We start from the raw sequence: 14,539 nt of genomic DNA, 5'->3' as shown, positions 1-14,539 counted from the left end.
CATGGTAGTAGATCTTGAAGTTGGGAAGCGTGGACCCCCCTTCTTTATTCTTCCTTCTCAGGATTGTTTGGCTCTTCGTGGTCTTTTTTTTTAAGCCATACTAAACTTGTTCTTTATTAGTTTATCTCTTATTTATTTATTCATTTTTATTTCATTTTGTTATCATTAATCTACAATTACATAAAGAACATTATGTTTACTAGACTCCCCCCTTCACCAAGTCCCCCCCCACAATCCCCATTAAAGTCTACTCATGGTCTTTTGGGCTTCCATATGAATTTTAAAACTATTTGTTCCAGTTCATTGAAGAATGCTGTTGGTATTTTGAAAGGTACTGAATTGAATATGTAGATTGCTTTAGGCAGGATAGCAATTTTGACAATATTAATTCTTCCTAGCCAAGAGCATGGGATGAGTTTCCATTTGTTAGTGACCTCTTTAATTTCTCTTAAGAGTGTCTTGTAGTTTTCAGGGTATAGGTCTTTCACTTCCTTGGTTAGGCTTATTCCTAGGTATTTTATTCTTTTTGATGCTGTTGTGAATGTAATTGTTTTCCTGATTTCTCTTTCTGTTAGTTCATTGTCAGTGTATAGGAAAGCAACAGATTTCTGTCTATTAATTTTGTATCCTGCAACTTTGCTGAATTCAGATATTTTTTCTACTAATTTTGGAGTGGAGTCTTTAGGGTTTTTTATGTACAATATCATGTCAACTGAAAATAGTGACAGTTTGACTTCTTTACCAATTTGGATGCCTTGCATTTCTTTGTTTTGTCTAATTGCCATGGCTAGGACCTCCAATACTATCTTGAATAACAGAGGGGAGAGTGGGCATCCCTGTCTTGTTCCTGATCTTAAGTGAAAAGCTTTCAGCTTCTTGCTGTTTAGTATGATGTTGGTTGTGGGTTTGTAATATATGGATATATGGCCTTTACTATGTTGAGATACTTGCCCTCTATACCCATTTTGTTGAGAGTTGTATTATGAATGGATGTTGAATTTTGTTGAATGCTTTTTCAGTGTCTATGGAGATAATCATGTGGTTTTTGTCCTTCTATTTGTTGATGTGGTGGATGATGTTCATGGGTTTTCGACTGTTGTATCTTTCTTGCACCCCTGGGATGTATCCCACTTGGTCATGGTGTATGATCCTCTTGATGTATTTTTGAATTCGGTTTGCTATTATTTTGTTTCTGTTTCTTCCTTAGTCAGTCTTGGAATGTTGTATTTTTCTAGGGAGTTGTCCATTTCTTGTAGGTTTTTCAGCTTGTTCGCATATAGATTCTCATAGTATACTCTAATGATTCTTTGTATTTCTGTTGGGTCCATCATGACTTTTCCTTTCTCATTTCTGATTCTGTTGATGGTGTAAATTCTCTTTGTCTTTTTATAAGTCTGGCTAGGGGCTTATCCCCCTTTTGTTTATTTACTCAAAGATCCAGCTCTTGGTTACATTGATTTTTTTCTATTGTTTTATTCTTCTCAATTTTATTTATTTCTCCTCTGATCTTTATTATGTCCCTCCTTCTGCTGACATTGGGCCTCATTTGTTCTTTGTCCAATTTCAATAACTGTTACTTTAGACTATTCATTTTGGATTGTTCTTCCTTCTTTAAATAGACCTGGATTGCTATATACTTTCCTCTTATAACAGCCTTTGCTGCGTCACACAGAAGTTGGGGCTTTTTGCTGTTATTGTCATTTATCTCCATATATTGCATGATCTCTATTTTAATTTGGTCATTGATGCATTGATTATTTAGGAGCATGTTTTTAGCCTCCATGTGCTTGTAAGCCTTTTTGTTTTCATTGTACAATTTATTTCTAGTTTTATACCTTTGTTCTATGAGAAGTTAATTGGTAGAATTTCAATCTTTCTGAATTTACTGAGGCTCTTTTTGTGGCCTAGTATGTGGTCTATTCTTGAAAGTGTTCTATGTTCACTTGGGAAGAATGTGTATCCTGCTGCTTTTGGGTGTAAAGTTCTGCACATGTCTGTTAGGTCCATCTGTTATAGTGTGTTGTTCAGTGCCTCTGTGTCCTTACTTATTTTATGTCTAGTGGATCTGTCCTTTGGAGTGAGTGGTGTATTGAAGTATCCTAGAATGTATCCACTGCATTCTATTTCCTCCTTTAATTCTGTTACTATTTGTTTCACATATGTTAGTGCTTCTGTATATTTATAATGGTTATATCCTCTTGTTGGAACGACCCCTTTATCATTATGTAATGTTCTTCTTTATCTCTTGTTACTTTCTTTGTTTTGAAGTCTATTTTGTCTGATACTAGTACTGCAACACCTGCTTTTTTCTCCCTATTGTTTGCATGAAATATGTTTTCCATGCCTTGACTTCTAGTCTGTGTATGTCTTTATTTCTGTGGTGTGTCTTTTGTAAGCAGCATGTAGATGGATTCTGCTTTCTTATCCATTCTATTACTCTATGTCTTTTGATTGGTGCATTCAGTCCATTTACATTTAGGGTGATTATTGAAAGGTATATACTTATTGGCACTACAGGCTTTAGATTTGTGTTTACCAAAGGGTCATGTGTAGCTTCTTTACAATCTAACTGTCTAACTTAACTCTCTTATTAAGCTATTATAAACACAGTCTGTTGATTCTTTATTTCTCTCCCTTCTTATTCCTCCTCCTCCATTCTTTATGTGTTAGGTGTTTTATTCTGTACTCTTCTGTGTTTCTTTGACTGCTTTTGTGAATAGTTGATTTTATTTTTTGCCTTTAGTTAGTATTCATTTGGTCTGCTTTCTTTGGTGTGATTTTATTTTCTCTGGTGACATCTATTTAGCCTTAGAAATGTTTCCATCTAGAGAAGTCCATTTAAAATATTCTGTTGGGGTGGTTTGTGAGAGGAAAATTCCCTCAACTTTTTCTTGTCTGGGAATTGTTTAATCCCTCCTTCATATTAAATGATAATCATGCCTGAAACAGTATCCTTGGTTCAAGGCCCTTCTGTTTCATTGCATTAAATATATCGTGCCATTCTCTTCTGGCCTGTAAGGTTTCTGTTGAGAAGTCTGATGATAGACTGATGGGTTTTCTTTGTAGGTGACCTTTTTTTCTCTCTCTGGCTGCCTTTAACACTCTGTCTTGTCTTTGATCTTTGCCATTTTAATTATTATATATCTGGGTGTTTTCCTCCTTGGGTCCCTTGTGTTGGGAGTTCTGTGGGCTTCCATTGTCTGAAAGACTATTTCTTGCCCCAGTATCTGGAAGTTTTCAGCAATTGTTTCTTCAAGTACACTTTCTATCTCCTTTTCCCTCTCTTATTCTTCTGGTACCCCTATAATGTGAATGTTATTATATTTGGATTGGTCACACAATTTTCTTAATATTTTTTATTCCTGGAGATCCTTTTATGTCTCTGCCTCAGCTTCTCTGTGTTCCTGTTTTCTGATTTCTATTCCATTAACAGTCTCTTGCACCTCATCCAGTCTACCCTTAAGTCCTTCTAGAGATGGTTTTATTTCTTTATTCTCCCTGCTAACTTGATCCTTTAGCTCCTGCATATTTCTCTGCAGTTCCTTCAGTATGGCTATGACAGTTGTTTTGAATTCTTTTTCATTAAGGTTGGTTTTATCTGTCTCCCCAAGCCCTCTTTCAGGGGTTGTCTGGGTAATTCTGGACTGGACCAAATTCTTGTGCCTTTTCATGGTGATAGAGGTAGTCATAGGCAGTTGGCACATGTGTCAGCTGGGAGAACAAAGTCCCTTCCTGCTGTTGGTTGCCTTGACCTTCTCTGCTGCCTGTGCCAGTTACCTGCACATGGGGAGCAGGTTCCAGTTTCATTTCCTGAGCCACCGCAGGCAGGACAGCAATTGGGGCAGCCCAGAGCCCTGTGGTGTGTGGCAGGGGTGCCAGGTGTGCTTTCCTGTGAGAATGGCGACCTTTTGTGCCCTGTCCTGGCTTCCTCTGTGCTAGCCAGCTGCGTACTGGCATGGCCTCTGAATCTGGCCTGGTCATCTGTGGAGGAGGCTCTGGGTGGTTGCTGTGGGCATGGCCACTCCCCTGCTATGGCATGGCCATTCAGGAGGGGGAATGGATGGTAGGCTGTTTATCACTGTGAGGGGCTTCAGGGTTGCGCTGCCTCCCAGAGGGCTGGTGCATCTGAAGCTCCTCGGGATTCCCAGCTGCTTGGCTGAGGGTGCTGGGCCACTTCTGTCCAGCTGTGAGGCCCCTGTTCCTTTAAGACTTTCAAAAAGCACTTGCTTTTCTTTTGTCCCAAGGGCGCTGGCTGAGGGGACCTGCTCGCAGATTTTACTGTTCCGTTTCCTTAATATCCAGCACACCACGCAATGTGTGTCTGTGCACCTGGTGAAGATGACTAAGGCTGGGTCTTTAGCAGTCCTGGGCTCCCACTTCCTAACCCCTCTGACTCCCTTCCTCATGCCGGGGAGCTGGGGTTTGGGGAGCACTCGGGTCCCACCAGGCCATGGCTTGTATCTTACCCCCTTCATGAGATGATGAGTTCTCACAGATGTAGATGTAGCCTGGCTGTTGTACTGTAACTTCTGGTCTCTGTTTTAGGATTAGTTGTATTTGTTGTATTTTCAAAAACAGATATGGTTTTGGGAGGAGATTTCCACTGCCCTACTCATGCTGCCATCTTGGGGTTGTTATTTTTTTATTGGGGATTCAGCAAAAACCTGCAACAAGGTGCAGGTAAACTGACACCTCAAAGAAAAATTAGTAGCAGACATACATTATCTGGGTACGTGTGTGCCTGGCAGAGGAAACAGACAGTGCAAAGGACCTGAGGAAGGTTGTTGTTTTAGGTAATCAAGGCTCAACATGATCCTGTGTTGCAGGGGTTGGGGCAAGGCAGAGAGTGATGAGAGATGCTGTCAGAGGGTGCACAAGATGAGGTGGCGGCAGCTCCTGAGTCTCCACAGCACAGGGAATCCTCTTTCCACACAAGGTAAATCCTGACCTTAGTAATCTTGTTGTAAAGACATCCTGGATTTGATAAAGATCCCTACATAGTACCTTCTGTTGGTTGAGTTCTGGCTCCTGAATTATAGAAGTCAGCTTGGAATATATGAGACCAGGTACTCTTATTCTGTTGACTGTTCTCAGTAACAAGGCACAACTACACACACAGACACAAACACAGATACACACACACATATACAACATCTAAGACTCCTGGAGTTTTATTTTAATGTCCTCACTTTCTCCCACACCATTTAGGTGGTAAGTGGATAAAACCTTTTTGCTCAGATCAAGTATCTGTTCCCTGAAGAATTTAGAAATCATGCCCAGAAATTGCTATCCCATGGAAAATTATATTGGGGTTCCATGTTACTATATCCATTTTCTGACCTATATTTAAAGAAATATAAACAATCTGTTCAGTACACACAGTTGGAGAGAGGAAGGGAATGGATATGAGAAACAATGAAGATCTAATAAGCTCAGGTGGTCCTTAGACTGTGAGGAAGGAAACACATCCTTGATTCTGGCAGCTTTCCAGCTCTGATCATGTCCCCTAGAGGCCCAGAAAACAAAATTAGGAGAAAAAACATTTTTTCCCATAAGACAGTGTTGTGATTAATTTATGGTAGGAATCACCTTACATATTGAACACCCCAAGAGAGATGAGCAAAGAAAATAATCCAATAATTGACAAAAGGACATATACAAGAGATCTTCTTTATCCATTCATCTACTGATGGACACTTAGGTTGCTTCCATATTTTGGCTATTGTAAATAGTGCTGCTATAAACATAGGGGTGAATCTGTCTTTTTCAAGCTGGAGTGCTGCATTCTTAGTGTAAATTCCTAGAAGTGAAATTCTTAGATCAAATGGTATTTCTATTTTGAGCATTTTGAGGAACCTCCATACTGCTTTCCACAATGGTTGAACTAATTTACATTCCCACCAGCAGTGTAGGAGGGTTCCCCTTTCTCCACAACGTCGCCAACATTTGTTGTTATTTGTCTTTTGGATGGTAGCCATCCTTACTGGTGTGAGGTGATATCTCATTGCAGTTTTAAATTGCATTTCTCTGATGACAAGAGAAAAGGAAAGGTTATTTTTAGTATCAAGCAAATATGAAGGTGGACATATTTAAATGCAATTTAAAACATTTTTATGGACAAAATGTCCTTCCAAAATAGTAGGGAAACAATAATTTTGAAAAATTATTTGATGGCATATGATTTCACATGGAATATAAAAAACATGGAGTATAAAAAACAAAACAAATAAATGAACAAACAAAACAGAAATAGACTCATAGACACAGACAACAGACTGGTATTGCCATGGAATATGGTAATGGGATGGTGGGTGAAATAGATGAAGGGGAAATTCCTGTGAGAATGTGTGATATCTTGATCGGCGTGGTGGTTACATGAGTGTATACACATGTCAAAATACATTGAGTTGTACACTAAGACTGGAACATGTTATTTTACATGCCTCAATAAAAAATAATAAGTAAAATCCATTGATGTAGAGGGAGAAAAAAATGACATTTGATCCACATCTGTAAAGCAGGGATAAAAAATGTTAAAAGAAGGAAAATGTATAAAACAAAACATTTGAAAGTTCGATAATGGTAGAATAATATGCATCTAATGTGTAAGTATATAATAACAGTAGGTAATGCAAAGTGGTGATAAGATATATGAATCTTTAAACAAATGCAGTAATAGTTGAGAAAACAACAAATAACCTATTACACCTCCATAAATGGGAACAAACTGAAAGAGCTGCCACACTGATCATGGTTGCAGAAGGGTGGGCAGCAGAAGGGTCCTCTCCTCTTTTGCTGGCAGAATGGTCAAGTGCTACGGGCTGGGGAGACAATCTGAAGAATGGTATAAATATGAGACTCAGGTATTATTTAAGTCAGGGCTTGCCCATCACAGTGCTGTTGAGCTTTTAGGCAGAACTTTCTCTGTTTGGGGTCTGTTCTGTGCATTATAGCATATTTACAGCATCCCTGACTTTATCCACCCACCTCCAGTGTGACAGCCAAACATTCCTCCAAACACAGCTCAGTGTCCCCAGGGGACAAATTTGCTTCTGGTTAGAATCAGTTTAAATTTAACAATCCTAAAATATATTTGTATTTTTGATGTAATAGCAATTTAATGATAAAGACGATGAAAAGCCTTAAAAACTGTGAGTGGCAAAGTCACACTATGAAATACCATGGGAGCCATTGGAATAGTGATTCCTTGTAACACTCGCTGATTGGAAGCAAACCTGTAAGGGATTATTGAAGGAGTCAGAAGGACCAGGGAGGAAAAGTTGAAATAAAACACTAAGAACAGGGACTATAACTAATAAGATTGTAGTATCTTTGTATGGTGGCAGATGGTAACCTCACTGTGGTGAGCATTTATTATGTATGTAATTGTCCAGTCACTGTGTTGTACATATGAAACCAATATAATATTGTATATCAACTATATTTCAATAAAAAGTAATAATAAATTCCCTAGTGAAGGAAAACAAAGATTGCCTTAAAACATAAGCAGAATGTGTGATGCACATAGGGTTGTACTTGCATGAAACTAAAGAACTGAAGGATATGACCAAAAGTAATTACTCAACTCTCATACATTCCCTGTAAATACATGATGCATACATCAGGAACTAATCGAGAGACAAAAGGAATTTATGAAAGAATAAAACCAAAGTGTTGAATATAAAAACTCTGACCCCACTTTACAAAAGCAAAGGACTTACACCAAATGAGCAAAAGGCAGAGTAAATGGCTAATGATTCCCCAGGCATATATTGCACACACATAATGAAATACTTGTAATGCAACGCCCACCAGCACACTCCTTTTAAACTATTAAATTTTTTTTCATGTGAATATGCAGAATAATAGAAGAAACTATAAATTGTGTGTCTCATGCCTCTGCAAGGACATATTTGCATAGATTCCTTGGTCTGGATCTCTCTCATTAAAATAGGAACAGTTAAATAGCTCCCGTTTTAAAACAAGAAATGTCCTCACTTAACTGACCACCCCCTCTCAGCTAACACAGTCTCCACTACTCTTAATTCAAAGGAATTTTGCACTTTTGTTTCACTGTCATTTAATGTCAAAAATGACACTTGCTTTACTTTGTTCAATGTTCAGTTTTTTGGCATCATAATTAAACACACAAATTTATGAATCATGGCAGTGAACACCCACAGTGATCTCTGTGATATGGACAAACTGCACTGGTTCTCAAGTGACCACATGTATCTGTTCTTGGCTTTGATTCTCTCTGACTCTTCCCTGAAGTACCTACTGGGCTTTCAGACTCACCTGGATGGGGTGTTTGAAAGGAAGGTCTCCCTGTGGAAGTCAGAAACCCTCCCTGGATGGCTGATGATGGTGACTGAAATTTCGTATGTAGGTTTGATGTTGCAGTTCCTGGTGTGGATCACAGTTTGATTAGCAAGGCTGTGCTCCTGTGTTAGAGTCAGATGTAGGTAGATTAAGGACTTCTCCAGCAAGAATATTTACAAGAAATTTTGAAAGAAAAGTTTTACCCACACTAGATCCTATGAGATATTCAGTGTTTGGTAGTTTTAAATACATGCATTTAAGTGACATAAAATCATTAATCTGAATATGACTGTGTAGTAAGCAGAATAAGGGCCTCCAAACTTATCTGCATCCTAATCCAGAGCATTTTGAGTATATTAGCTTAGACAACAAGGAGAATTGAAGTGGCAGCAGGAATAAAATTAGTAGTCATTTGCCATAAAATAAGAGATAGCCGGAATTATCAAGGTTGGACTAATGTAATCATAATGATGCTCCAAGCATAGAAGAGAAAAAAAAGAATTGGAGTTAGAGACACATTTCAAGTTGCTATGCTGCTGGCTTTAAAGATAGTGGACAGGTCAAGCCAAGGGATGCAGGTGTCCCCAAGAAACTTGGAAAGGAAAGGAAATTCATTGTCTTCTGGAGATTCCAAAGGAACCCACAGCCCTGGACAGAGCTTAATTGTTTCCCAATGAGAACCTTTCAAGCTTCTGACCTCCAGAGCTTTAAGATGTACATTTGTTTGAAGCTATTACCATGGTAATTTGTTACAGCAGCAATTCAAGTTTCTTCAAGGGAACTGAGTTGAAGACTTTCAGTTCATTTGCTTAGCACCTCTAGCATACAGCCATTGTATGTTGACCTAGAACCTTAAGAAGACAAAACAATTAAGTCAATTTGGAGATACAAGGCTGAATTAGCTGGTATATAGAATTTCACTTTGTAGAATTGTAAATGTGTTTCTGAGTCCTTTGAAGCATAAAGGTAAAAAAAGTAATTCATTATAAAAATTAAGGTCACCCATCTATTTATTTATTCGTTTTTAATTTTTTGGATTTTTTAATTGCAAAAAATTGATATACAATATTATGTTGGTCAGATGTACAACATAATGACTCCATAATCACATCAGTATTAGGTGCTTGCCACAATAAGCATAGTTAAGTCTTTGTAAAAATTTCTGGAGTCCTTCAATTTTACATTAATTAAAATATTCTTTTTCCTCTCTGTTCCTTCCAACTTTTGCTCATTCCTTCCCACATGAAAGACAGAATTATAAATGCATCTGTACATATACTTGTACATGTGTGTGTATTATTTGAATGAAAATTTATATAAAAATATATACATATACATATGCACACATTTTATGATTGACTGTTTCTGACTCAAGAAAATACTTCCACCATTTCATTTATTCTATACATTTGCCTTTTTATGTTTAATATCCTACCTTACTTTCAGTAATAAGGAAACCATTGCTCAGAGAGATTCAATCTTTAACAACTACATAACAAAGCAGTTAAAATTTATTGTGCACCTTCTCCATTGTTGTACAATTGGAAAAAATACTGTCTATAATTAATTTTGTCAGTTATTTTAATTCAGCACATTAGAATGTAAACATATGCCATTTATTGTATGTAATTATGCTTCAATAAATTAGAATTAAGAAAGTCTAGTGGTGCATGGCTTAGGATAGCTTCTAGAACACAAGTAGCTGAGTCACATCTGACAAAGGTGGGAACTACATCTAATAACTGGAGAGAAGGCAAAGGGTCATATGTGGATCAAGGGACAATTGGATGAAATTAATGCAACCCAGATTTCATAAACTCATTTTTTCCAATAAGCTAGATTTTATTACACATATAAGTGAAGTAAACTTACCATATATTGGGAAAAGAGAGAAGAGCGCTAAAGCTGCACATTACATGGATGAAATTTAAAAGAACAATATAGAGAATCACAGCTGAACATAGACTCAGTGGAATTAAGCAGAGGTCAGAACAACTGTCCACAAAGCAATACCATTGAGTTACAAAAGAATTTTAGGAAATCACTTGATTTTTAGGACACTTTGTTATTCAGCATTAGCTAACTGATACAATAATGAAAGTGAACAAAACTGAGGGCAACGACAGTAATCTCAGTTCAGGCATATGTTATGGTATTTGGAGACATATTCTTCATTAACCTGTTATTGAAGTTTATTTCAGAAAGCTGAATGACAAAGTAACCACATTGAAGTTTCCTACTGGTAGTGTGGAGAGGTTGAAAGGGTATGCATGCTTGTACAATGCTTGTGTTCCAGATCACATGAGTGTGCAGAAATTCAATCTCTCCAATGAGTCATCCTCAAGATGATGGAATGTATTGTGATTGTTTATTCATTTCTAATTTAGTGAATACAACCAAATTTTAAAAAGAGGAAAAGAAGAGATACTTCATTTATAGCATTCCTTTATAGCACAAAGGATCATTTGTGAAGGAAGCACTAAAAGTTTTAAATATAAAGGAGAAGATAAGAAAAAAAAGGAAAACCATAACATGCCAACCAATTCTTCACCTAAATGAGGAAACACCCTTATTCATGGACACCAAATGCTAATATTTCAATGAGATATATAACATGAAAAATATTTTTCTTAGTAATACAAACCATAAAGTTTTGCTTAGTCATATTTAGTTCCTTCTCAGATTGAAATGCCATATTGTCAATCTTTGATTTCTGTGTTTCTGTGTAGACACCTCATGGAGACATATGTTGTGTAAACATTTTGCCAATTACTATGGTAATAAGGTGGACACAGCTGAATAAGTAAACAGAACCTAATGAAGAATAAAATCCAATGACCCATTAAAATCACACTAGTATATTAAAGTCTACATTGTCATAACAGTTAAGGTTACTGTATACAAAAGATGACAGATACAAAAATGAAAATTCATGGCCTCTGATATTCCTCTTATAAAATTGTATAAATTAGCTTGGTTGTCAAGCTTAATTTTTTTCTATTTTTATATGAGTAATGCAACTCATGACTATACATTTACTAAACAAGAATATCTTATTTTGGAAGAAATATGTCAATTGAAAATATATTATTTATACAAAATCCATCTTGCCTCACACACACACAAATAGGAATTTCCAAGTATTCCTGGTCCAAGATTGTGGAAAATGTTGGGAAAGCAGGAAAATGGACAAAAATAAAACTGTTTATATATCAGACAAAGCAGAATGTTACATAAAGTGAGGAACTTAAATTGCCTAAACAAGTTGAAGTCAAAGAAATGATAATTCCAAATAAATTCTATTTTGCAGTCTGATTGAAGTAAAGCAGTTTCTTCTCCCAGGCTTTGAGCTCTTCAATCATGGTCATTTCTTCCGCCCTTGGACAATCAATCCTTTTATTGTTTCCATCCCAGTGAATCTTTGCAGAGCTCCTTTTATCTCTTTGTTCCTCAGACTGTACATGAAGGGTTTCAGCATGGGTGTGACCACTGTGTACATCACTGAGGCTGCTGCACTTAAGTGTGAGGTGTGGGTAGCAGTGAAGCTGAGGTACACACTTATGCTCATACAATAAAAAAAGGAAACAACCGAGGGGTGAGAGGCACATGTGGAAAATGCCTTAAACTCCCCCTGAGCTGATGAGATTCCATGTATGGAGGAAACTATCTTACAGTACTACTAGAAGATCCCAGCCAGAGTACCACCACCCAGCATCCCAGTTCCAAAAATATCACCAAGTTATTAAGAAAGGTATCAGAACAGGAGAGTTGGATCATCAGATTAAGTTCACAGAAAAAGTGGGGAATTTTCACTCTATTGAAGGACTATCTCAAAACCATTAAGCTGTGTAACAAAGGAGTACAGTACATTTGTGATACCACAGAGCTGGGGGCTCATGATGACCATGTAATGCATAGGATGACAAATAGCCACATACCAGTCATAGGCCATCACAGTTAGGAGAAAGATGACCAGTCCTGCAAAGAATGTGAAAATGTACATCTGGCTGATGCAGCCTGCATAGGTAATGCCACTTCTCTGGGTCTGGATGTTCAGCAGCACCTTGGGGATGGTGGTGGCAGTGAAGCAGATGTCCACAAAGGACAGGTTGCAGAGGAAGAAGTACATGGGTGTGTGCCGGTGGGAGTCTGAGCTGAAGCCAGGATGATGAGCAGTTTCCCAAACACAGTGATCAGATACATGGAGAGGAAAAGCCCAAATAGAAGGGCTGCAGTTGTGGTTCCTCTGAAAATCCCAGGAGGAGAAATTTAGAAATTTTTGTGTCATTGCCTCATTCCATGTGGTCAAGGTGACTACCAGGAAAGAGTTAAATAACATGACTTGTTTTTACACAGATAGGCATTACTCACTAGTTTAAATGCTACAATTTATGTTTGGCAGTCAATAAATTAAGTTTAATATTTTGTGTATGGATAAGTTCTCCTGGAGGCGATACCCCATTTCATCTCCAATTATTAATTTTTGTCCCATTTGCAGCATTTTCCTCAAGATGTCATGATGTCTACAATTTCATGGAGAAATTCTTTCATGCATTCAGGTTTATATATTGAGTGCTGACCATGTTCCAAGAACACAGAGGCACTGAGTACAGGGTGCCAACAAAAAATGTCCCTAAAATACAGTGATGATGAAAGACAATATGCAAATAAAAATATTATATAATCTGTCATATGACATGTCTTTTCCACCCATAACAACCCTGATTAGGCTAGGAGTGGATATAACTCAAACTGGTCATCTCAGATTACCTTTTCCTTAAAGAATGTAGAAATGGTGAATAGAAGTGGCAGCTGGTAAGCCTACCATGGATCAATAAACATGGGGCTCCATTTCACTGTGGCCATTTTGTGCCCTGTGTTTTTCATTTATTTAAAGCAAAAAAAAAAAAAAGCAATGATGAGAGAGAGAAAGAGATAGAAATAAAATGGGAATTAGGAGGAAAAATGATCTAATCAGCACAGAAGGTCCTTGAGAAGTTTCCCTGGTTTGGCAAAATTTCAACTGCTGTCATATCCCCCTGATAACGTCAAAATATAATAAAAATACCTTTATTCCAAAGGCAGATAGACTGAAATATTTAAGGTAAAGCACTTTATAGATTAAATACCCCAAGAGAAAAATGAGCAAAGGAAATAAACCAACAATTCACAAAAGGAAATAGGTAATCAATGATGGTATTTCATAATTTTTAATTGGAAATATTTTTCACTTTATTGTATTTAAAAGTCATGAATAGTGCATTCTTGTCTCATCAAGATTTGGTGTTCTCTCTAGAAAGAGACAGCAAAGGCAGGCTTATGATTCATTTTGTGTCTTTCATATATTCTGGTTTCTCTATAAGTGTCTCAAGTGGTATAAGTACCAAGGTGGTGAAAAATACTTTGGGCCATTGAAAGGTTTTACAGTGCATGAAAAGAATACCTACTATGACATCATTGTTTTTATGCCCATGTAATTTTTGAAACAATTTTGTTAATATAGAGGAATTTGTAATTTATTTAAAAATATTTAAGTCATAATTTTTTAAGGAGGTGTGAGGTGCAAAGTATTAAAGTCTGTACCTTGGGATAAAAGATAAAATATAGTAGTAATAATTTAATGATATTAACACAATTTCACAATGAAGTTGCCAAGGTGTGGACATAAAAAGATATTACACAAGAGGCTTTTATGTTGCAGGGCAGGTGGGAAACAGTACCCAATTTATAGTTTCTTCATATGTAAGGATATATGGATTCAAATGCACTTACCGAAAATAATAGTGATCTTTATTTTTTAAATTTTTAATTGAAACTTAGTTGACATACAAGTTTATGTACTGATTATGATGTTCAGATGTACTACGTAGTAATCTGACAATTTTACACATTACTAAATGCTCACCACAATAAGTTTAGATATCACCTGTTGTCATTGTTATTGCATTAGTGACTATATTTCCTCTGATGTACTTCCATTCCTGTGACTTATTTACAGCTGCAAGTTTGTACCTTTTTATTCTTTTCGTCCATTTTGCACACCCACCCAACCTCCCCTGTGGCAACCACCAGTCCATTCTCTGTATTTATATATAAATTTAATTTATTCACTTGTTTTTGTTTTAAATTCCACATATAAGTGAAATCATACAGTATTTTCTTTTTCTTTCTCTATCACTTAGCATAATACCCTCTGGTAAAGAAGAATTCCTTCCTC

Source organism: Manis pentadactyla, chromosome 12 (genome assembly GCF_030020395.1).
Source record: "Manis pentadactyla isolate mManPen7 chromosome 12, mManPen7.hap1, whole genome shotgun sequence".
Taxonomy (NCBI): domain Eukaryota; kingdom Metazoa; phylum Chordata; class Mammalia; order Pholidota; family Manidae; genus Manis; species Manis pentadactyla.
The sequence above is the reverse complement of the archived record's forward strand: the minus strand, read 5'-3'. Positions refer to the sequence as shown.